This window comes from Babylonia areolata, chromosome 2 (genome assembly GCF_041734735.1).
Source record: "Babylonia areolata isolate BAREFJ2019XMU chromosome 2, ASM4173473v1, whole genome shotgun sequence".
NCBI classification, from domain to species: domain Eukaryota; kingdom Metazoa; phylum Mollusca; class Gastropoda; order Neogastropoda; family Buccinidae; genus Babylonia; species Babylonia areolata.
In genome coordinates, this window is record NC_134877.1 from 32,723,014 (window position 1) to 32,749,513 (window position 26,500).

General features: G+C 45.3%; 1 long non-coding RNA gene across 3 annotated transcripts in view; it reads right to left on the reverse strand.

The window, feature by feature from the left end:
* The window catches only part of LOC143300482 (uncharacterized), a 208,974-nt gene that overhangs the window by 148,725 nt on the left and 33,749 nt on the right, over nucleotides 1-26,500 (reverse strand). The window lies entirely within an intron of this gene.

Genomic DNA, 26,500 nt, shown 5'->3' on the forward strand with positions numbered 1-26,500 from the left:
TTAGCGTGAAGGTGTGTATGTATGAATGTATACACACAGTATATTATCATCCCGCACCCCCCCCCCACACACACACACAATCTTTCTCTCTCTCTCTCTCTCTCTCTCTCTCTCTCTCTCTCTCTCTCTTGACAGAACCTTCCTCACCCTCTATCCCCCATTCTGATGTGTAATGCGGTGTGTGTTGTGTGTATTTGTTTCTTTGACTTTGTTCATTTTTTTCCCTATGCATTTTACTAACACCATGCTAGTGCCTGTATACCATATGTGTGTGTGTGTGTGTGTGTGTGTGTGTGTGTGTGTGTGTGTGTGTGTGTGTGTGTGTGTGGGCGCGCACGCGCGCGCGCGTCTGTGTGTGTGTGGTTGTTGTTTTGTTTTGATTTATGCATTTTTTTTCCTCTGTTGTGTATCTCTACTAACGTCATGCTTTCATTTTGATTAAATATTGTGTAGTGTAGACCCTATTCAGGGCGGGGACTGGATGTAAAAAAAAAGCACACCAGTGCTTATCTGTTATACTCGAAATAAAGAATTTGTCTTGTCTTGTCTTGTCTCTCTCAATGTCTTTATCTATCCATCCGCACACACACACACACACACACACACACACACACACACACACACACACACACATTATATATATATAATTGAGGGGAGCAAGAGTTTGTTTTTTCGTGTAATCCTCTGTCTTCCTCCGTCTTCCTTTATGTCTGTCTCTTGTCTCTGTCTCTCCCCTTTCTGTCGCTGTCTGTCGTCTCACCTCTCACTCTCTGTCTCTCTGCTCTGTCCATCTGTCTGTCTCTGTCTCTCGCCCCTTCTCTCTCTCCCACCCCTTTTCTATGTCTGTCTGTCCGTCACTCTGTCACCTCTCTGTCTTCTCTCTCTCTCTCTCTCGCCACGAGAGAGTGAGTCAGAGGGGGGTGATAAAAGTGGACGCGTGAGAGAAGGCTGTAAACCGGAATGGCAGTAGGAAGTTCAGGCTGGTACATGGTCAGTGTTTGCGGAAGTGTTTGTTCGTGTGTGTATGTACACACACACACACACACACACACACACACACACACACACACACACACACACACATCCATCAGCTTGCTATATAAGATTAATAACCTCTACTTTCTTCCGTATAAAACTTGATGCGCTGAAGATAAAGTATAGTAAAAATGTTACATGCATCTGTGGTAAGCAGTTCAGCTTGCATCATTGTTTGTTTCACTGCCAGCAGTTACGTACCTTCTTGCCCAAGTATTTCAAAGAGAATAATAATTCTGCAGATGATTTTTGTAAAGTTATTTCCGACGAGGTTCTTATGGTCGAACTTTCACAGGCATTAGTTCATAGCCCTATTTCTACATTCCTTTAATGCACTTCAGAATTGTGTTAATGGTTTCTGATTATTTAAATTATTATTATTGAATTGTTACTGTTAAATGTAATAGCATGTTAGTTATGCCCCATGCCCCCCCCACCCCACCCCACCCCACCCCTTTAATTTTTTTTTTTTAACGTCTAATATCACTGACAGTGAAAAGACGCTAAACAAAAGAACGAACACACACACACACACACACACACACACACAGAGAGACAAACACACACACACAAACAGAGAGAGAGAGACACACACACACACACACACACACACACACACACACACACACACAGCACAGAGGAAGGGAGTTGAACGTTCATTGCAAAGGGAGTCTCTGCTTGATGAGAGTGTGTCACGTTGGTGTTTCCACTGCACTGTATGACCCAAATGAATACATTTTTCTTTTTGCACTTGATATTAATTTTGTGTTCACGTACCCTTCATGAGGGGTCGTCAACGCCTGTATGAATAGACAGACCATCAGAGAACTCAGAACTCAAAGCGTTTTTTGGCCATATCCACACTTCTTCTCCTGTTCTCTTTTCTTTCAGTTTCGTTCCTCAGACGGAAAAAATCGTAAATTTTGTTTAGATAGCATTGTAATATATACTCTACATTTCTTCTCCTGTCACGAGATGTAAAGAAGGCCAGTCAAAGAGTGGAGGGGAAGATATGCAGAGTGTATATTAAAATGTTATTAACCAATTTACAAGCTTTTTCTATCTTCTAAACGGAAAAGTACAGGGGGAAATAAATGTGCATTTTGCCGCAGTTTTTCATTCAAGGATTAAGATTTCAGAATAAAGCATGGCCTATTCTTCGAATCCGTCCTTGCTAATCTTCACCCATAACACGTAAATATAGTAGGGGAGGGGGGGGGGTCTTCATGCAGAAGGGCATACATGATGAGGAAGAACACACACACACACACACATATTGACAGACGGATAGGAAAGTGAGATAGGTGAGGGGAGAGAGACAATGAGTGAGAGAGAGAGAGAGGGAGGGGAGTGGGGGGTATTTTACTTCAACGTCACTGCCGAGCGTTCGAAGCAGATCAAACTGAAATCAATTCTCGTCACACGCCGCTCCAATGATACTAACACTGACATGAAGCAGTTACCAAAATCAAATTGGAAAGATATATATATATATATATATATGTGTGTGTGTGTGTGTGTGTGTGTGTGTGTGTGTGTGTGTGTGTGTGTGTGTGTGTGTGTGTGTGTGTGTGTAACGTTTCACAAATAATGCACTTTTAAAAACCAAACCAAAACTTTTACCTTGTACTTTATTTCGAAAGAGGACAACGACAGAAAGTGTGAGTGTGTGTCGTTTGGTGGAGGTGATGGAAGCGATTGAGGAGGAGGGAGGGAGGGAGGGAGGGGGGAGGAGGAGGAGGACTGGAGAGACAGGGAGGGTGGGAGGGGAGTGGTGGTGGTGGTGGTGGAAGGGTGTGGATGGGGGTGGGGGTGGGGGGGCGGGGATGACGTGATTACCTGTCAAGCCAGGTGACAGTTCCCCCATCAGTTACCTGTCGAAGAGGCCTGTTGCTGTGAAATTTGATCAACAATCTGACGAAAGATGTCTCCTTGGTTCAAGGGAGGAGGGAGGAGGGGGGTGAGAGGCGGACGGAAGGGGGTGATGGAGAGGACTTTAATAATAACAGGTGGGGGTGAGGGTTTTGGTGGAGGTGAAGGTGGTTGAGGAAAGGATTGTGGGTGGGGGGTTGGGAGCAGGGGATGGTTTTGGGGTTGGGGGGGGGGGAGGATTGTGGGGTACTTGTCGGTCAAAGTTGTAGCTTCAGGGACGTGGTGCTTGAAGCGGAAATTGCCCCTGTCTTGATTGTGTCTTCGTGTTTCTTTGTCTGTCTCTGTGTTTCTGTCTATCCCAGCCTGTGGTTGGTCGTTGGTCTGCCTGCCTCTCTCTCTCTCTCCCTCCCTCTCTCTCTCTCTCTCTCTCTCTCTCTCTCACACACACACACATACACACTTTCTCTTCTCTCTCTCTACTCTCTCTCTCTTCCCTTTCTCTGTGTGTCATTTCTCTCACACATTCTCTCATATTCCCTATCCTCACATCTCTCTCTCTCTCTCTCTCTCTCTCTCTCTCTCTTCCCTTTCTTTGTGTGTCATTTCGCTCGCACATTCTCTCATATTCCCTGTTCTCACACATCTCTCTCTCTCTCAGTCTCACTCTCCCTCACTCTAATCCTCTCATCTCTCTCTCTCACACATTCTCTCTCTCCTATCTCTCTCTCTCTCTCTCTCTCACACACACACACACTTTCACTCACCCTCTCTCTCTCCTCTCTGTCACATTCTCTCTCTCCTTTCCTCTCTCTCTCTCCTCTCTGTCATATTCTCTCTCCTCTCTCTCTGTCCTCTCTCTCCTCTCTCACGTTCTCTCTCTCCTCTCTCTCCTCTCTGTCACATTCTCTCCTCTCTCCTCTCTCTCTCATCTCCTCTCTCTCCTCTCTGTCACGTTCTCTCTCCCCCCTCTCTCTCTACTCTGTCACATTCTCTCTCCCCCCCCCCCTCCCCCTCTCTACTCTGTCACATTCTCCCTCTCCTCTCTCTCTCTCTCTCTCCTCTCTGTCACATTCTGTCTCTCCTCTCCTCTCTCTCTCCTCTCCTCTCTGTCACATTCTCTCCTCTCTCTCTCTCTCTCTCTCTCTCTCTCTCTCTCTCTCTCTCCGACATGTGACCAACCTCTTCTGTTCAATACGTTTACTTCTGTTTCTCTCATTCTCATGCGCGTGAGTACGAAAGTACAGAAATGTGCACACGCGCGCACACATACAGACACGATTTTTAAAGGCATGTGCATTATTTAATAATTATGCAATCTAGATGCGCAGTATTATTCCTCAACACACCGATATAGGCACACACACACACACACACACACACACACACACACACACACACACACACACACACACATGGTTCGTTCAGCATGTAATCTGGCCCCATTTCCTGAAGAAAAGCGAGACGGGACCAGATCCATAGTCTATTTCCCCGGGCCGTCCACCCCCACCCCCACCCCAAACTCCACCCCCGCTGCTGTTTCATGGCTCACGTTCCTCGTTTGTGTGCGTGCGTGCATGCGCACGTTTGTGTGCGCATGTGTGTGTGTGTGTGTGTGTGTGTGTGTGTGTGTGTGTGCGTGTGTCTGTGTGTGTGTTTGCACACCAAGTTTGGTAGGTGTGTGCGCGGAAGGGGAGTTGCAGGATGCATGTTTGGAAGGGAAAAAAAAGAGAAATAAGTCGTGTGTGTGTGTGTGTGTGTGTGTGTGTGTGTGTGTGTGTGTGTGGATTATATGTGTGCGTGTGTCTCCTCGCCCGCCTATGCGGCGTTGCGTGCATGAGTATGCGCGTTTGCGTTTTTGTGCGCGGCATGTATGCTGCATTTACGTGCCTGCGCTTAGCGTAGAGTATCAATGTTTGCACGTAAAGTTAGAGAGAGGAAGTATGTTGGAATGAAAAGAATTAATATAGTGCTCTCTCTCTCTCTCTCTCTGTTTGCATTAGGAGAGAGAGAGAGGGATGTGTTGGGGAGAGGGAGAGAGAGAGAAGCAGCAAAGATAGAGACTGAAAGGCGTGGCGGGGAGGAGGAGGAGGAGGGGGTGAGGGGGGCGGAATGGGGGGTTGGTGGGGGACCTGGTATGGGATTTTGGGAAAACCGATACGCTATTTGAATCACACGATCCACTCCCCGCTCCGCTCCACTCGCTGATTAATAAGCACACTTCCCGACCTGGCGGCAAAGATTTTCAGGATCATCATATATGGTTCCATGACAATCACGAGAGAGAGAGAGAGACAGAGAGAGAGAGAGAGTGGGTGAGAGAGAGAGAGAGAGAGAGAGAGAGAGAGAGAGAGAGAGAGAAGAAAAGACAGGCACAGAAGGAGGGAGAGACAGACAAGCGGACAGACAGAGAGACAGACAGGCGGACAGCCAGACACAGGGAGAAACAGACAGACGCAGACAGACGGACAGAGAGAGAGAGAGGGGGGGAGGAGGGAGAGAGAGACAGACAGGCGGGCAGACAGACACAGAGGGAGGGAGAGACAGACAGACGGACAGACAGACACAGAGGGAGAGACGGACAGACAGACACTGAGGGAGAGACAGACGGACAGGCGAACAGACAGACAGACAGACACAGAGGGAGGGAGAGACAGAGAGACAGACGGACGGAAAGAGAGACAGACAGACGGATGGACAGACAGACAGACGGACGGAGGGACGGAATGCTATCTGACCCTATGACGCTGGTCCGTGCCGAGGAATAATAAAGCGAGGTGCCATCAGCGGAATTGGTCCGGGGAACAGAGATGTTGTTTGCTGCCCGGGGCCCCCCCTGTTTTGGTACGTGTGTGTGTGGCTGCCAGACTGTTCCTTTCCTCCGTCCTCCCCCACCCCCGAGATCCCCCCTCCCCCCGCACCTTCCCCGCACCCCCCCCACACCACGCCTCCCCCCCCCCCATACCCCCCCCCCCCCCCGATGGTCTCAGTCTGTCTGCCCTGGACTCTGAATCTCTCCCCTGCCTCCCCCCTCCCCCTCTCTCCCTACCCCCACCCCCCGCCCCCACATCTAACACACGCACGTGCGAGCGCGCGCACGTTCGCATAATTATGCACGCACGCGCACAAATGATGCTCAAAGCAAGACAAATAGTTGTTGTTAGGAATAACTGGTGTGCTGGAGAGAGGGGCAGTCGAGTGGGGGGGGGGGAGGGAAGGGGGGGGAGATACAAGTATGTGGGGGCGGGGGACGGGGGGTGGGTGTGTGGGGCGGGGGGCAGGTTGGAGAGTACATCAGTAACGCTACAAGCCCAGGGGCAGGGGAAGTACCAGCTTCCTGCTACAGACTGCTGACAGTAGGCAGAGAGATACATCTCAATCTCGGATCTTGCACTTTAAATCTACTCCCCCCTCATTTGATGTATGAATAGGACAGGACAGCCAAACAACAAAATGACTACAGACTTCAGACTTTACCATGTCCTCATAAAGTGAGGTCAATTGTCCCTGCTCGCACACACACACGTAACAATACAAAGCACAAGCACGAAAATTTACCCGTACCTGCCCCTCCTCCTCCCTCCCCTTTCACCTCTCTCCCAATGCGCAAACATACACAGCACACGCGCTAGCGCAATGCACGCATGCACATAACACTTGCGAATCCCCCGCTCCACACACACACACACACACACACACACACACACACACACACACACACACACACACACTAAAAACAAACAACTACAAACCAAAATTTTAAACTCCAGTCCAGTTGGTATCCTCCTTTGATGTATTTTGATTAATGTCGTTATTTATATTTACATTGTTGTACGTTAATACTTGCTGATGTACATACACATATTATCCCTCCTATGACCCCTCATTCATTACACACCACAATCTCTTTAACTTTAATTTCTCGTGATATACTTTTCCTCTAATACATATCATTAACACTTTCTTACACTAATATTCACATGCATTCCCTTTCTTCCATCCAATACTGCTCCTCTTTCCGTCTAATAACATTTGTAGTGAATAGGCGTTAAACTGAAGATAGCACACACACACGCTCGCGCACACACACACACACACACACACACACACACACACACACACACATTCTTGTGCAAAATGCCGTCGCACCAAGTTACCGCTTGAATAAAACAATGAATCGTTCAAATAAGACTTGAACAACTGCGCGCTAAACTTTTTGGAGTATTTTGTATTCTCAGAATTCACGCGATATCTACGTGCAATATATATATATATATATATATATATATATATATATATATATATATATGTATGTATGTATGTATATTAGATTTTGTAGACTAGAAAATGTCTTAGAGTGGCGTTCCAAGAAAATAAAGCACCTCTTCATAGGTTGGACGACAAGTGGTAGAAACTGTCACTTCACTGATCTGTTTTGAAGCGCCTTGCTTGGCTAACAAATCAGTTCATCAAAACCCCGTTAATGCCAAAGGTAAAACAGTAGAAAGTGGTGTTTCAAGTCATGAAACAATAATCCAAAACAAGAAGCCTAAAGCTTCGAAAGTGGTCTGGAGATTATACCACTCTAGATAATCTATGTGAATTTTCAGCCTTCCAGAGTTGTTTTCCTTTGATGACGTCATAGGTGACGTCAGTATGCACGTAGGTAATACGTTGTGTGGCACTCAAAGGGTTTTGTATCGATTCGATGAAGGCTACGGTGTAGTTAAATGTAGTCTTATCACCTACAGAAACAATGAAATGTATTAGGTACCTAATCATATTCTGAACATAGTGCCTCATTTTACAAAGCTGGCGTTTCGTTGTGAGCGAAACACACACGTGTGTGTGTGTGTGTGTGTGTGTGTGTGTGTGTGTGTGTGTGTGTGTTTTGTGTGTGTGTGTGTGTGTGTGTGTGTGTGTGTGTGAATGCTGTGAGACACAATCTGTCCATTTGGTATGCGGTGTCAGACATTTAAAATCACCTAACTAAATAGTCAACGAACAGACCAACGGAACAAATATATTCAGATACTGAAGGGAAAAAAAAGTATAAAAAAAAAAGTAATACAGAACAAAGAGGGTTAAGAGGAAGAAGGATGTGTGGAGAAGAGAGGGAGGAGACAGAGGAAAGGCAGAATAACCCTTTCATGTCTTCCCGTTGATATTCACATCATCAGCGGAGTTTTCTTCACGATGCAAATGTGACATTTTCCATGCTCACTCTGCATTATGCACCGCATCAAAGTAATTCTGTCGTTCAGTTGTGACAGCGTTAATCCTTTCTGTTTGCTGTTATGGCATGTCTTATTTATATCTGTCAGTTGTTACAGCATTCATTCTTTCATTCATCGAGTCTTTCCTTTTTTGACTCACTTGTCTAAACAAAGTGAGTCTATGTTTTAACCCGGTGTTCGGTTGTCTCTGTGTGTGTGTGTGTGTGTCTGTGTGTCCGTGGTAAACTTTAACATTGACATTTTCTCTGCAAATACTTTGTCAGTTGACACCAAATTAGGCATAAAAATAGGAAATATTCAGTTCTTTCCAGTCATCTTGTTTAAAACAATATTGCACCTCTGGGATGGGCACCAAAAAAAGAAAAGAAAAAAAAGAAGCCTAATTATATGCGCATTTACTGTTATATGTTTTGTATTCTCTAAACTTGGCACTTTGATTTGATCTGATATTCTGACACAACAACAAGAGCAGTCATTATTATCATTTTTTTGTTCAAACAGGAACTTCTTTTGCTAAGCATGGAAGTTTTATTTATTTTGCAAACGTTTTGGTGCAGGTAGTAAAAAAGGGAAATTACTCTGTAATTAATGCTAGTGGACATAATTTGCCACAAGTGAGTCTTGAAGGCCTTGCCTCTCTTGTTCTTCTTCTCTCTCTCTCTCTCTCTTTTTTCTTTTTTTATGTAAATCTATTTATTTGAGTGAACGTCTGTCTGTCTAATGGTGTATTTTTTCACATACCGCTCATGGCTTCACCCAAACAGACAGCCATACCTTGGTTCAAAGAACTGGGGATGGGGGAAGGGGAGGGGAGGGGGAGTTTGAATTTTAGGACAGAGAGAAAACAACAACAACAACAACAACAACAACAACAATTTTCTGATCAGAAGAATACAAACTTTGTCACAGACTACATCCCGGTTGCCTTGCCATCCATGTCAACAGGAAGCGATTGAAGACCCTTCTCCACTTCTCCCCACACCCCTCCCCCCCCTTGCAACATCCCCAGACCCTCACACCCCCCACCACCCCGACCCTCCCGCCAGTGGGTCCAGGTTGCAGGGGTGTCTGCTGCAGGACGTGTCAGCACCAGGCCTGGCGCCGTCACCGGGGGACGGAGGACACGTGAGGCAGTGTTTGGCCACAGGCAGTGGAGCTCCCGGACAGCACACACTCTCGGATCACGCTCAATCAACTGGTGTTGTGAGGGGAGGGAGGGCGGACCAGCTTCTCTCTGTCCCCCCACCCCCCCGGCCACCCTCCACGCCTCTCTCCTGTCTCCTGTGGGCAGCATTCCATGCACGATCAGAGACGACAGCCCATATGGGAGATCAGCACCGCTGGGAAGTTGCCTTGTGTTCCAGGCTGCCTCTGTCACGAAAGTGCGTGACACTTCACCCCATCTCCATGCTCGTTATACTGCTTTTGTCAGTTTCAGACCGAATTAGCAAATGGCAGTTCTTTGCGTCTTATTTTGTTTGCACAACTGAAACTGGTGGGGTTTTGTTTTCAAAGCTCCGTTGGCTGCGCCTTTTTGTTTTCTTCTTTTCTTTTTTTTTAATTTTTTTTTTTTTTTTTTTACGGCAGAACTTCTGTGGGGTTGATCTGCTTCGTGTTGGTGGAGACCTATCAGGAACAGTTTCTTCTCAATTAGAGTAATGAATGCGAGGGTAGGAGTTTGGCTCTCTCGGGGACGTCCCTGTTCAGTATCCTGCTTGTCCATGACTTGCTGAGAACGTGTTAGGATGATCCATCACGAAGCCTTTGTTCTGTCTGGTTAGCACGTGTTGAGCCCGGCGCTCAAAATTGTATAAGGGGTCCGCTGATAGCACGCTATATACATCTTGGCTTTGTACTCTCAACGCTTTTTCTCTGTTGCAGGCTGTGTCCGTGTCCTCTTTGTTCAGACATACGTCGTCAAAATCAATAACAACAACAAAATCAAAAGTCTGTTGAAATCAGCATTAAAAAAAACAACAACAACAAAACAAATGAAACCACAGAAAACTGCGAGGTGGCATGTTACCGGAAGACATCTACTCATGTGTGAGATCTTGACGAAAGAAGAACGAGACATCTACTCACGTGAAATATCTTGACAATAAGAGAACGAGACATCTACTCACGTGTGAGATCTTGACGATAAAAGAACGAGACTTCTACTCACGTGTGAGATCTTGACGATAAAAGAACGAGACATCTACTCACGTGTGAGATTTTGACGACAAAAGAACGAGACGTCTACTCACGTGAGAGATCTTGACGACAAAAGAACGAGACGTCTACTCACGTGATAAGAACGAGAAATCTACTCACGTGTGAGATCTTGACGATAGAAGAACGAGACATCCACTCACGTGATAAGAACGAGACATCTACTCACGCGAGAGATCTTGACGATAGAAGAACGAGACGTCTACTCACGTGAGAGATCTCGACGATGAAAGAACAATATATCTACTCACGTGAGAGATCTTGACGATAGGAGAACGAGACATCCACTCACGTGAGATATCTTGACGATAGAAGAACGAGACGTCCACTCACGTGAGAGATCTCGACGATAAAAGAACAAGATATCTACTCACGTGAGAGATCTTGACGATAGGAGAACAAGACAACCACTCACGTGAGATATCTTGACGATAAAAGAACAAGACATCTACTCACGTGAGAGATCCTGACGACAGAAGAACGAGACATCTACTCACGTGGGAGATTCTGACGATAGAAGAACGAGACATCTACTCACGTGATAAGAACGAGACATCTACTCACGTGATAAGAACGAGACATCTACTCACGCGAGAGATCTTGACGATAGAAGAACGAGACGTCTACTCACGTGAGAGATCTCGACGATAAAAGAACAAGATATCTACTCACGTGAGAGATCTTGACGATAGGAGAACGAGACATCCACTCACGTGAGATATCTTGACGATAAAAGAACGAGACATCTACTCACGTGGGAGATCCTGACGACAGAAGAACGAGACATCTACTCACGTGAGAGATCACGATGACAGAAGAACGAGACATCTACTCACGTGAGAATTGTTGACGAAAGAGGAGATGGATGACTGCTGGTTTGTTGAATAACAAATAAGAACCACATCAAAACAGATACACACGAACACAAAGTGGCATTCATTAAAAAAATCACTCAGTACGGCCAGTCCTCTCTTCTCCTCTACACAGACCCCTCGGATGTCCAGTGGATGTCTGAATGACCCAACCTTTAGCTTCCGTCGTCAGAATTGTGGTATCTTTGTCAACATTCACCCCTTCAGTATAAGAGCCTTCCGCTTGCAATATTTTGATGATGGTAACTGGGGTGAAACGCTGTTAACGTCGTTCGTATGGAGAGAGTTAAAGTCTGGGCAGTGCCTTTTGGTCCCGACAATGTCAAACAGAACAGGCAGACGAGACTCGTCAAATACATTGTAACCTTGGTAGTTTTGTTCTTATGGCATGAACGGAAATCTGGATAATCTCAATTATCTTCTTTCAGTTCAAAAAGATGCTTTTCTGCAAACTGGTAAGTCGATTTTGTAAATTGAAACCAACCCAGTTGTACACATTTCCTCGGAAAGTATGCAGTAAAGCTCTATGTTTATTTCAGCCTTGGCTTAGCTTTACTAACCATCATCTGGAACAGGAAGAAGAGTTTAGTCTTTGGAGGTAAGGGTGAGGGGTGGGGTTAGGGGGGGGGTGGAAGGGGAGGGTTGGGGGGCAGGATGAAGGGAACTTGACCAAACCTTGTCTTGGTGAGAGGAGATGCATTGCTCTTCTGGTAATTTCCCACCAGTTTGCTGCATCTCTCTCTCTCTCTCCTCCTATATATATATATATATATATATATATATATATATATATATATATATATATATGTGTGTGTGTGTGTGTGTGTGTGTGTGTGTCTAAGACGTCTATTTTTAACCTTTAAAAATGATTCAGGGCAGTGTCATCAAGAAATCAAGCATTTAACAAACCAAGAATGCAGAGATGAAATCCTACATGTCGCCATTAATGTTCTTGAAGTACAGATACACACAACCCACACACTGAGATCAACAACGAAAAAGAGACGTCAGTGTTCTGTGGTATCCCCCAACCCCTTTGCACAAACACGCGTGCTGAAAAAACATAACAAAAACGGAACAATAACCACCGCCCACAAGCCTAATTCTGTAGCCCCCTGTGGTGGACGAAGGAAGGTATACACACACACACCTGTCTTTCTTCAGGCCAGGACACACACACACACACACGCGCACACACACACACACACACACACACACACACACACACAGTCATGTCAAGCGACACAGAACAATGAACAATGAAAGAGGATGTTTGTTTTCCCCCACCACCATCTGCCCCCCGACCTCCCACCCCCCCCCCCTCCTACCCGCTTCCCCCTATGGGGGCCCCTTTGGGGGGGGGGGGGGGGGAAGAAAAAAGGCATATAAAATATCAAACAGCAGGGGGGAAAACTAAAATTGTCATGTAACCGAACATAAATTACACTAAAATAAAAGAAGGAAAGAAAAAAGAAATGCTATTCAAAAATGTTTCCAAAACCAACGTCTATTCAGTTCAGTTCAGTTACTCAAGGAGGCGTCAAATCCATATGCGCTACACCACATCTGTTAAGCAGATGCCTGACCAGCAGCATAACCCAAGTTAGGCTTTTCCAACGTCTAGAATATTTCAAGTATTTATTTTTTTGTATAACCTTTTGTATACATTCGACAGTGGTAACAACTGGTTCGAATCTCATCGTCGCGAGTATTTTCTGCCCCTCCACTAGACCTTCAGTGGTGGTCTGGACGCTAGTCATTCGGATGAGACGATAAACCGAGATACCGTTTGCAGCATGCACTTAGCGAACGTAAAAGTAACCCACGGCAACAAAAGGGTTATCCCTGGCAACATTCTGTAAAAAAAAAAATCCACTTCGATAGGAAAACAAACAAAACTGCAGGCAGAAACACACACACACACACACACACACACACACACATGAGTGGCGCTCTCAGTGTAGCGACGCGCTCTCCCTGAGGAGAGCAGCCTGAATTTCACACAGAGAAATCTGTTGTGACGAAAACGAGAAACACAAAAATATAACATGCCATTTTGTACGAAAAAAAAAAGGTAGAAGAAGAAGAAACAAGAGAGGCAAGGCCTTCAACACTCACTTGTGATAAATTAAGTCCCCTAGCATTAATTACAGAGTAATTTCCCTTTTTTACTATCTGCACCAAAACGTTTGCAAAATAAATAAAAATTCCATACTTAGCAAAAGAAGTTCCTGTTTGAACAAAAAATGATAATAATGACTCCTCTTGTTGTTGTGTCAGAATAAGAGGTCAAAGTGCCACGTTTAGAGAATACAAAAAATATAAATAAAACAGTAAATGCAGTTTGCATATAATTAGGCTTTTTTTATTTTTTGTGGCCATCCCAGAGGTGCAATATTGTTTTAAACAAGATGACTGGAAAGAACTGAATTTTTCCTATTTTTATGCCAAATTTGGTGTCAACTGACAAAGTATTTGCAGAGAAAATGTCGATGTTAAAGTTTACCACGGACACACAAACACACTAACACACGGACACACACACACACACACATACACACACAGATATCCGAACACCGGGTTAAAACATAGACTCACTTTGTTAACACAAGTGAGTCAAAAAAGGGAAAGAAAAGTCCAGCGGAATCAAATTACAAACATTAGAGGGGGAAACAAACCTTTCGCATAAAAAAGTATATTGTGTGAGTCAAACATGCTGTGGACATTCCACGATTAAAAAAATAAATAAATAAAAAATAGAAATTCATCACGTTTCGCAAATATTCAATATATTGTATTGTATAACCTTTTGTTGTCAGAGACAAAAGCAGAACAGCAGTTACCTGGTTATTGGCAACAGCTGCGTGTAAATTTGACGAGTTAATAAAGAAAAAGAAGGGGGGAGGGGGGGGGGGTTGAGGAGGGGGCGCGGGTGTGTGCGATATTGAAATTTGGATGCTCATTTCTAAACTGTAGACTTTCCTTTTTTCTTCTTTTTTTTGTGGGGTTGGAGGGGTGAGTAAGGGGGAGGGGGGGGGGAGAGGGGCTGGAAGGGATTGAAATTGTAATCCGTGCCTCAAGGTCGTTTTCTGTGTATGTGTGTGTGTGTGTGTGTGTGTGTGCGTGTGTGCGTGTGTGTGTGTGTTTCGCGTTTTTCACACCTGGAAAGCATGGTAGTCATGCATTTAATGGTAAGGGTCTTATGTCTGTCTCCAAGTTCACTGTTAGCGATCTGTGGGAATTGAGATTAGCTTCCAACGTGTTGAACATTCCAGCTAGTGGTGGCATACTCCATCAGTTGTTACAGGTATGCCTTGATTATCTTCAGATTCCCCTTCTTCTTTTTTCTTTTCTTTTTTTCTTTTTGTTGTTGTTGTTTGTCCCCAAGTAGTACCATATAAGTGTCTTGTATATTCTTGATACTTTTTTCTTCTGAACAATATTACTGTTATATTTTAAACCGAAGTCCTGTTATTATTGTTGTTCTTTTTTAATTCGATCTTTCTTCTCATGTGTGTGAACGGATGCTGCAGAAAGTATTTGGTTTATGTCACTCACACTCACATTCTCTCTGTCACACACACACACACACACACACACACACACACAAGTGACCTCAGAGCTAAAACGAGAATGATAATTTGCCCGTGTGAAGAAACTTCATCAACAGGGTTCGTTTCTTTTCAACACCATCCCATATTTTTATACTTCCCCCGTGTTCATGATATTACAAAAGACATGATGGTGCTTGTGTACCTCTCTGCAAGATCGTTAATAAACCTTTCACATACACTGCCACACGGGAGTTCTCTCTCTCTCTCACTATATACCGAGTCTTGATGAAACACGAGTTTGAAAGGAGGGAATACGGTGAGCATTGGGGAAATAGAAACAGCACGTCCCAAGCTAGGAAAACATGTCGCGACAGAAGGGATAGGGGTGGGGGTGGTGTGAGCGGGTAGGAGGAGAGAGGGGGAGAGGGTTGAGGGTTGGGGACAAGATGGGTAATGTGGGGAGGATTGTCGTTTTTGTGGCGGGGTTGGGGTTGGGGTAGGGGTGGATGGATGAAATAGTGTGCGTCCGTGTGTGTGTGTCAGCAACAGCATAGTATAACAAAATAAGTGTATCAATATGTGCTGCTGCGGATGGTGATATTGATTGTGTCTGAATTTATGATTATTATCGCTATTATCGTGTATTCGTCAGTTTCACTTTATGTTTGCAGGTGTATTCAGCAACGGCATAGTATAACAAAATAATTATATCAATATGTGTTGGTGCTGCCGGTGCTGTTGATGCTGATGATTGTGTATGAACTTATAATCATTATTATCACTATGATCGTGTATTTGTTTTATGTTTGTAGGTGTATTCGCCCGGGAAAACCGATTTCAGTTGCCACAGTTGTGGGATAAAACCGGTCCAGTGCAGATCAAAACCGCTGCAAAGGAACGCGGAAGTATTTATACATGTGTGTGTCTGTATGATTTTTATTGACCCCCCCCTCACCCCCTCACCCCCTCCCCCCTTTTTGTGTGTGTGTGTGTGGGGGGAGGGGGGGGTATTATTTTCATTGTTTTTTGTTTGTTTTTTGTTTTTGTTTTAAAGGCGAAAGTGATTGAATATATATTGTTCACATCGCACGCTGAAATTTGAGGTCTCCTTGAAGCTAATTTGTTGGGTTTTTTATTTTTATTTTTTAACTTTATTAAGTAACGTTGCCAGGTATGGTTAAAGACTAAGATTCAGCCGTGTATGTGATATGTATTGAACTTCTATAACCACGACTACTACTACTACTACTTCTACTGTCACCACAACCACCACTACTACTACTTCTTCTACTACCACTACTGCCACCACCACTACCGTTGGGTTGCGGGTGGCGATTGCAAATCTACCTTTACTACTACTGCCAATTATACGCTGGTGCTGACGACGGCTTTGCACTTGGTACTACAACTGCTGATGTTTATTGGCCCGTCACCTGGAAACGGTGTGTGACCGTCGACACCAGTGCAGGAATGCCCCGAGAAACGTTAAGACGTGGCAGGGTGGTGATAGCGATGATGGTGGTGGTGGTGGTTGGTTATTGCTGTCCCTCCGCCTCTCCCCCCACCCCCACTCCTCATTCTCCTCATCCTCACTGTCACTTTTAAAAACAGTCTTCTTTTTTTCTTCTCTCTCTCTCTCTCTTTTTTTTTTTTTTTTTTTTTTTTTTTTTACTCACTCACTCAGTACGGCCAGTCCTCTCTTCTCTACACAGACCCCTCGGATGTCCAGTGGGTGTCTGAATGACCCAACCTTTAGCTTCCGTCGTAAGAACTGTGGTATTCTTTGTCAACATTCATCTCTTCAGTATAAGAGCCTTCCTCTTGCAATATTTTGATGATGGTAATTGGGGTGAAACGCTGTTAACTTCGTCTCTTTCGCCGTTCGTATGGAGACAGTTAAGACAGGGTTCATCTTTTTTCCATGCAGCTTCTACAACCTTCTCCTCCTCCTCCTGGTTTAAAACCTACCATACATGGCCAACACTGACACGGGGAAATGAGCATCAATACGGACCCCCCCCCCCACACACACACACACACACATCCTCACCCCCACCCCGCCCCTCCGACTATTTGTTTTTGTTGTTTTCATAATTTGTTTTAATCCTCTGTGTGTATGTATGTGTGTTTGTGTGTGTGTGTGTGTGTTTGTGTGTGTGTGTTTGTGTGTGTGTGTGTGTGTGTGTGTGTGTGTGCTCTCTCCCTCCCTCTCTCTCTCTGCGTGCCCCCCCTCTCTCTCTCTCTGCGTGTCCTCTCTCTCTCTGTGTACTCTCTCTCTTTCTCTCTCTCTTTATGCGTGCCCTCTCTCTCTCTCTCTCTCTGCGTGCTCTCTCTTTCCTTTTCTCTCTCTCTTTCCGTCCCTCTCTTTCTCTCTGCGTGCCCTCTCTCTTTCTCTCTCTCTCTCCCCTCCTTCCATCCCCTCATGTAGCCCCCCCCCCTCGCCCCCCTCACCCCCCCCCCCCACCACCCCCAGTTTCCACACATACCCCCCATGGTGTGGGCAGCGGCACTAATCAGGCAATAAATATTCATGAGGGGGGCCGGGCAGCCACGCGGGGCGTGACGCGGTGAGAGGGGCATGATGGGATCGTTAGGCAGGAACAGTGGAAGGGGGTAGGGGGGGTGGGGGTGGGGGGGCGAGGGGAGGGGGAGAAAGAAGGGAAGCAGTAGAGGGGTAGGGAGGGAGGGAGAGGAGTGTACCGCATAGCAGTTTATATGCTGGCTGGCTGGTTTGTTGCACCAGCGTGGGCAGGTGAGAAAAGCGCCCCAGGCACCACAGGAAGGGCGTGAGGAGGGGTAGGGGGGGGGGAGGGAAGGGCAGGTAAAGGGGGGGTGGTGGTGCGGAGTGGGGGGGCAGAGAGATGCGGAAGGTGGATGGATGTGTGGAGTGGAGGATGGGGAATGATGGGTGACGGTGAGACCGTGTGTGTGTGTGTGTGTGTGTGTGTGTGTGGAAGAGAAGGTGATGGAAGATGGAGGAGAAATAGGGGTGGTGGTGCTGGTGCTGGTGCTGGTGACGTTGCAGGGCTGTGAGTGTAGAGGTGGTGGAGGCTGTGGAAGGACTTTGGGGGTGGGGGGTGGGGGGACACACGAGAGAGAGAGAGAAAGAGATGGGGGGTGGAAAGCGCGCGCGTTGTGTGTGTGTGTGTGTGTGTGTGTGTGTGTGTGTGTTCTTTCTTTACTTTAACATCTCTTCACTTTAAGTAATATTATAAAACGTGTCATGTATGTCTGAGGGGGATGGCAGGCGGTGGGGGGTCGGAGTTGGGGTGGGGAGACGACGGGATGTGGGGGTGGAGGTGGGGATGATGGTTGACGATAAACAGAGAAAGGATAAAGTAGAATGATGGGATCTAGGTGTGTGTGTGTGTGTGTGTATGTGTGTGTTTGTGCGTGCGTGCGTGCATGCGTGTGTGTGTGTGTGTGTTGGATTGGGAGGGTTGATGTGGAAGGAGGGGAGGGGGCGTCGGGGGGCAAAAAGAGAACGTGTCATTGTAGCAGTTTTTCAGTCCTTGAAGTCACGTGCTTGAATTTCTAGCCAGTTGCATTGCTCGGACGGAAGAGCCTAGTATGGTCGTAACTGTTCGCTACTGACTGTGTGTAGTATGGAACTGACCAATGGCGTAGTTCGGTCAACGTAGGCATTTAGTCACGTGTAACTCTCAAAAAAATAGAACCAAGCAATGCAACTGGGTCCAGGAGAGGAGAAAAACTGTGACATGGTTTTGTAGTTGCTGTTTTGTTGCGCTTTCTCACCCTGTCTTTCATTTCTCTTCTATCCACTGACGTCCATAAGCGGCCCAGTTGATAACAGCTGGAAACGGGAACACCCCCAACAGGTCGTGGTTCGAATCTCGTCAGTTCAAAGCAGATCTTGTCCCCCCCACCCAACTTTCACTAGACCTTGAGATGCGGTGTGGATGCTAGTCTTACGGATGAGACACGTTAAAAACCCGGAGGTCCAGCATGCAGCATATATATATATATATATATATATATATATATATATATATATATATATGTGTGTGTGTTGATGCACGTAAAAGAACTCTCGGCAGTAAGAAAATTATTCAGTTCCCTGTCCAAATGCTGCAGAAAAACGACCCACCCCCCACCCCCATAACCCCGACAAGTTAGCATGCAATGATTCAAACGCGATAAGAAAACGAAATGGATGGCGGTGGATTACAGCGAAGAGTTTTCTAGTCGAGAGCAGCCCGTGGCTTTACTCTGGAAAATCTGAGAGATTTCTACAAAGCAAAACTCCACACACAATAATGTACTGCAGAACAATGCAGTACAGTAGAGTACAGTACAGTACAGTACAGCACAGTACAGTACAGTAAAGTGCATTGCAGTGAGGTACAGTGCAGTACAGTTAAGCTTAGAATTCAGCCAATCGCGTGGGGCTAAATGCAACAGAATGCAATATACGCCAACACAGTTCAGCGTAAAATGTAGCCATATGACATGATGAATTATTACCCCTGTTTGAAATGTGGTGTTTGGTTGGTTGGTTTCGTTTCATTTTATTTTATTTTACTTAGCTATCAATCATTTCAATTTAGTGAGAAAGTGAATATTGCTTGATTTCTTTCTTTCTTATTTCAGTGAACTGTTGGCTAATTCATTTTATTATATCTTTTTAGGAGCGAGTGAGCAATTTATATGGAAAATGGAGTGTCCTGTAGCGTGCCTGCACCCATTGTGAACACAGCGCAGGCCTCCAAGGGTGGTGCAGGATTGTTCCAAGGGCGGGTGGAGACAGTGCTTCTCTGGGTCCTCCCCAGCACCTACGGGTGTTTTTCTTCTTCTATGGAAAATGTGTGTTGCACATAGCTGCAAAAGCAACATTCATTCATCCATCGGCATAGATCGAGGGTTTGAGGCCCGTTGAGTTTCAGTTTCAGTTTCAGTAGCCCAAGGAGGCGTCACTGCGTTCGGACAAATCCATATACGCTACACCACATCTGCCAAGCAGATGCCTGACCACCAGCGTAACCCCAACGCGCTTAGTCAGGCCTTGAGAGAGAGAGAGAAAAAAAGATAAATACAGAAAAATACGGAACGCTTCACGAATTTGCGTGTCACGTTGAGTACCTCCTGGACACTCGCGAGCAATGTTTTGTAGGCAGTGACTCAGACCACCTCATCAGGTCCCTCACTGTCAATGAGGGAGGACGCATCGTCCTGCTCCTCCCCCTCATCCTCCTCATCCATTTTACACGGGTGAGGGGCGAGCAAAGTCAACAACCGTGAAGCGAGCAACAGACAGCCCCGAGGGCGTCTTTTTACTGCTCGCGCGCTTGACATGGTTCGACATGTGCAGTGTTGTGTGTGAATTTGTCGTAGTGCGTTGCGTTGTGTTGTTTGTCTTGTGTTGTGTTGTGTTGTGTTGTGTTGTGTTCTGTTATATTGTACTGTGTTGTGTTGTTTGCATTGTGTTGTGTTGTTTCTACTTACTGGTATTACATTCTGTTCTGTTGAACTACGGTTTGTTTGGTGGGTTTTTTGTTGTTCTTTTTCGGGGTGGCGGGGGTGGCGGGGGGGGGGGGGGGGGTAGTATTTTACGTCACAGTCGATTCCACAGTGTGATGTTTCGGTTGCTTGATTTCCCTGTGGAGACACACACACATAGAGAGAGAGAGAGAGAGGCAGAGAGACAGACAGACAGAGAGACAGATAGAGACAGAGACAGAAAGGGAGACAGACAGACAGAGAGAGAGACAGAAACAGACAGAGATAGAGAGACAGAAACAGACTGAGAGAGACAGACATAAACAGACAGAGAGAGAGAGAGAGAGAGAGAGAGAGCACGTCGCCACGGTTCTTGTTTTTTCTTCGCAGTTTGCATGTCTATTTTCCCCTAACAGTAGAAGTTTGATCTTTTTCGTGCAGTCTGTTGACAGGGGGACAAACACACTCGTTGCAAGCAATAGTTCTGTCTCTGTCGATGTCTTTATACGTGAGTGAGTGTGGGTTTTTTTTTTGGTGTTCACGCGCGTGCTTAATTTGTTTTTTTGTACACCCTGTTCCTGTCTAAGTGTCAGAAACATACTGTACGTGACTGCCAGGGACCTGCATTTCTATTCCGCTTCACAATAAATAGCACACCTTCTGCATTTCTATTTCGCTTCACAATAAATAGCACACCTTCTGCATTTCTATTCCGCTTCACAATAAATAGCACACCTTCTGCATTTCTATTTCGCTTCACAATAAATAGCACACCTTCTGCATTTCTATTCCGCTTCACAATAAATAGCACACCTTCTGCATTTCTGTTCCGCTTCACAATAAATAGCACACCTTCTGCATTTCTATTTTGCTTCACAATAAATAGCACACCTTCTGTTTCTATTCCGCTTCACAATAAATAGCACACCTTCTGCATTTCTGTTCTGCTTCACAATAAATAGCTCAGCTTCTGCACTTTTATTTCACTTCAAAATAAACGGCCCCCATCTCTTTTAGGTCAGCAGGGTCAGTGGCGGGCTGACAGCTTGCTGTAATGGATCGGAGGGACTTCAGACAGCCCGACCTGCTCGCCTCATTAAGGCACACACAGACACACACACACACACACACACACACACACAGTGAGAGAGAGAGAGAGAGAGAGAAATTTTTCTTTCTTGTCACAACGGATTTCTCTGTGTAAAATTCGGGCTGCTCTCCTCAGGGAGAGCGCGTCGCTACACTGAGAGCTCCACCCATTTTTGTTGTATTTTTTCCTGCGTGCAAGTTTTATTTGTTTTTCCTATCGAAGTGGATTTTTCTACATAATTTTGCCAGAGACAACCCTTTTGTTGCCGTGGGTTATTTTACGTGCGTTAAGTGCTTGCTGCACACGGGACCTCGGTTTATCGTCTCATCCGAATGACTAGCGTCCAGACCACCACTCAAGGTCTAGTGGAGGGGGAGAAAATACCGGCGACTGAGCCGTGATTCGAACCAGCGTGCTCACATTCTCTCTTCCTAGGCGGACGCATTAACCTCAAGGCCATCACTCCACATACACACATGTACACACACACACGCACACACACACACACACACAAACTCGCCTCCTTCCCTCCAATCCTGCAGTCAGCACATAATTATATCACCCACCTTATTTCCACTCTCCCCTCCCGGTCGACTACCCACCTCCACCTGAACACACACACACACACACACACACACACACACACACACACACACACACACACACACACACACACACACACACAAGAAGATTTGTCAGGGTGCAGGTTTCTGGAGATGGACAGTCGAGAAGTTTCGTCATTTGTATGATGAGGTTCCCCACATAGCAGGGTTGTTCAGTCTTTCAAGAGAAGCGGGCACGGTGCCTTTTCAGTTCTACTCAAAGCCAGGGGGACACCCCAGTCATCGCACAGCCAGCTTCTAACGACTGATTGAAAATTGAGCATGACCGGTCCTGCACAACACAACGCTACCGTGTCTTGGGATTGTAGAGCGATTAAAAAGCAGTTATGTGGTTCCACAGTGTCTCAGTCCCTACGGAGGCCGCAGTGCACGTTGTTCAAATTGTATATGTTTTTGTTGTTTGCTGTTGTTTTGGTGTTGTTATTTTTTTTGCCTGCCGGCGAGGTCAAACGGAAGTTAACGAACGAGTTTTTTTTTAAAAGTCAGTGGAGATGTGTTGATTGCTTGCCTTGGTGTTGAAGAAGGGTACGGGGGAATCATTGTCATCATCATTATCATCATCAATGATCGTCAGTAATCGTGGCTGTGATGATCGGTCAGGTTGTAAACAGTATGATTATCATCATTATCATAATCACTGTTATCACCATTATCATGGTCGTGGTCGTCATCGTCACCACCGACCACCACCACCACCGTTTCTTATCTATTCACAGAACACTATTTCAGAAATATGAGGGTTAAACAGACGTGAGGTGAACCCAACAGAGAGCTGGTCACATTCCCGACTTCCGACAGGGGAGGCCACTGCCCAGGCTTGCTACTTCGTGAACAGCTATGGAGACCTAACCTGTCATGTCGTGAAAACAGACTCTTCGAAGTTGAGTCCCCCCCCCCCCCCCCCCCCCCCCCCCCCCCCCCCCCCCCCACCTCCAAAGATTTCTGAGCGGCATTGTTGTTGCTGTTGTTGTTTGTTTGTTTTTTTGGGGGCAAGGCCTGACTAAGCGCGATGGGTTACGCTGGTGGTCAGGCATCTGCTTGGCAGATGTGGTGTAGCGTATATGGATTTGTCCGAACGCAGTGACGCCTCCTTGAGCTACTGATACTGAAACTGAAACTGGGCCTCCACCCTCTTCTTCTGTTTTTTTTTTTTTTTTTTTGATTTAGATTTTGTTTTGTGACCTCCATCCATCCTCCGTTGACTGTCCCCTAAACTCCCCCGGTCTTTGGCCTCACCCTCACCGCTGTTCAGCACATGCAGAAACTTTTCTTCTTTTTTTTTCTCAGGTAAACAAGATCCATGTTGAGCACTTCGTATCAATGTCCTTTAAAAGTAAATTACTCCCCAGTTTGGAAACAGCTCAAAGGACAACGGCGGGTGACTGATCAGTGATGTTTCTCGTCAGTCTGTTTTTTGTTTTGTTTTTTTTTGGGGGGGGAGGGAGGGGACTTAGAGTTAATTTCATCAAGATTTTGCGCCTTGTAAATATTATCATCATTATTTATTTTTATTTATTTATTTATTTATTCATTTATTTATCTTTTTTTTTCTCAAGGCCTGACGAAGCGCGTTGGGTTACGTTGCTGGTCAGGCCTCTGCTTGGCAGATGTGGTGTAGCGTATATGGATTTGACCGAACGCAGTGACGCCTCCTTGAGCTACTGATACTGATACTGTGGTGAGGTTCGTTCAGTGTCACATGCAGATAGCGACACCACCGGTTCTGACCAACATAGGCACCTTTTTTTTTTTTCTTTCTGGGCCCCGTACATGAAAAAAAGCAAGACAAACGACGGACACTGCAACCAGGAGCGAGCAACGATCGCACGAAGGCTTATCTCTCGCACCAGCACAACGGGCATGGAAGGAATTGTGCAGAATTGGGGTCACATGGTAAAAAAAATCGATGGTGTGCAACCGTGTGTTCAGAATCGGTTGATTTTTGTTGAAATGAAGTAAACCGTAGGCGGAGGAACAAAGTCGTTGATGTTAATTAACGCACAGTAGAGACATGGCTGAATAGTTACATTGTCATGATAATGACCTTTTGTTTTAAGAACGGCCAGCCACTGATATATATATATATATATATATATATATATATATATATATATATATATATATATATATATAAAAGAATAGTTTATAAAAGAAAGTGTAATTTGTGCGTGTGCAAACATGATTTTATACATAATATGTGCGCGCAACATTAATTAACACACACACACACACACACACACACACACACATACACTGGTTTGTGCGTGCGTGTGTGTGTGTGTGTGTGTGTGTGTGTGTGTGTGTGTGTGTGTGTGTTTGTGTGTTGTTGTTGTTGTTGTTGTTGTTGTTGTTTTCTTTAGCGCTGCTACCAGCTTACTGTCAAGTTCACGCATTTAGATTATTTGTTTTGGACTAATGTTCGCCATGATTCGTTTACCATTGGGTATTTGATAGCTAATATTTGTACAGGTCTTGTTGGTTTTGCTTTCCTTACACGTTCGCACGATTACCGTGGGACAAAATGTAAAAATGAACCAGCCTTTGACACACCCCCTACCCCCTCTATCTCTCTGTGGCTATCTCTGCCTCACAAACACACACACACACACACACACACTCTCTCTCTCTCTCTCTCTCTCTCTCTTTCCGTCTCTCTCTTTTCACCCACTCCCTTCCTCCTCTCCCTCTTTCCGAAACTCGTTTGCTTTGTACACTTACAACGCTTTCAAAAAAGTACGGAATTTGATGAGAATATAGGTATGCTTTCATCAAAGACTTGGGGAGGAGGTAGGGGAGGTATATTTTATGTGTGAGCCCTCAGACACCTTCCTTACCCCCCCCCCCCTTCTAAAATGGCCCATAGCCATTAATTAAAACACACTTCATCTGAATCCGCCATCCTCTTCCAGCAGCCCTCCACCCCCCCATTCCCCCTCTCTCTCTCTGTCTCTCACTCTGTCTGCCTCCCTCCCCCCCCCCTCTCTCTCTGTGGTGAAGTGTTTGCGCGCCAGAGGCCTGTGCAAGGAAAGTGCCGGGGGGTCTGACAGTGTGTGTCCACTGGTTTTATGCAACACGGTGTGCTTTCCATTTTCGCACTGGGACCAAGTGCGTTGTGGGGAGTAAATGCAAATGTGTTGCCCCCTACCAAATCTACCCTCCCCCAGGCTAAAATGCTGCTGTCGCTCCTAATCACGATACTGACGATGGTTATAAAAATAATAATTGTAATAATAATAATGATAATGATGACATGCTGCTGTCGCTCCTAATCACGATACTGACGATGGTCATCAAATAATAATTGTAATAATAATAATGATAATGAGGAAAACAACAACACCGGCGACAGAATACCTGTTATATATATACACCTACTAGCGAGCTTGAAGAAGGTGGATGGTTCATAGAAACTTTGTTAGTCGTTTATATCTTTGATTTTCGTTTTACTTAACTGTGAGTGTGATGGTGATGATGATGATGATGATGATAATAATAATAATAATAATGATAACAAAACAACACCACCAGTGAACACTTATGCAGCGCTTATATCGCTTTGCAACATCTCTCTCTCTCTCTCTCTCTCTCTCGGTCCTCTCTCTCTCAGTAAAATAGTTTCAACACTCTTGCCTGTTTGGATTTATAAATGTTAATTCATTCTATAAATGAACAGACTGTCAGGGGTGTTTGCTCTCTGTATAAAAACACTCAGTCCAAAGGCGAAACGCAGTTGTCACAAAAAAAAACGACCAATGTGGGTGTCTGACTGTAGCAACCCACAGTACAAATACCCCTCCTAAGGGGCCATGGCCCTTATGAATAGACCATCGCACATGATGTGATGATGATGATGATGATTGTAAAGATGATTGTTCTTGTTGTTGTCGTATTCATTTTGATTGTTGTTTCTGCAGTTCTTCAAATGCATCGCTTCTTTAATGACATATCTCCATCTCACGAAATAAAAAAATAAAAAAAAGGAACTGCAGTCCTTGGTATTCACATCTCTGTCGATCTCTGTGAGTAAACTGAATATAGAACTAAAGAATGTTATAGATAAATGATACAAAATATCTCTCTCAATATGGTTATCTATGTCTGTACGTGTACCTGTTTGCATATCCGTCTGTATCTCATTAATTAAAAACAAAAAATCGGTTTCTGCCTGTTGGAACAGAAAAGCGAAATCCCCTGTATTGTAATGTTCAGAGAGAGAGAGAGAGGACAAGACAAGACAAGACAAATTCTTTATTTTCGAGGATAATAGATCAGTACTAGCGCGCTGTTTTTCATCCAGTCCCCACCCTGAAACAGGGTCTACACTACAGAATACCACATTATATATGTCATTGCATGCACTACTCAATGCTACTTAAAGTCATGGCATGCGAATACAATACTACATAAAGGCATAAGCACGGTAATAATAACACACACACACACACACACACACATCAGAGAGAGAGGGGGGAAGAGGGGGTTACGGAAGAAATAAAAAGAAAAGAGATTGGGCGTGGGTAGAAAGGGAGGGGTGAGAGAGAGAAAGACG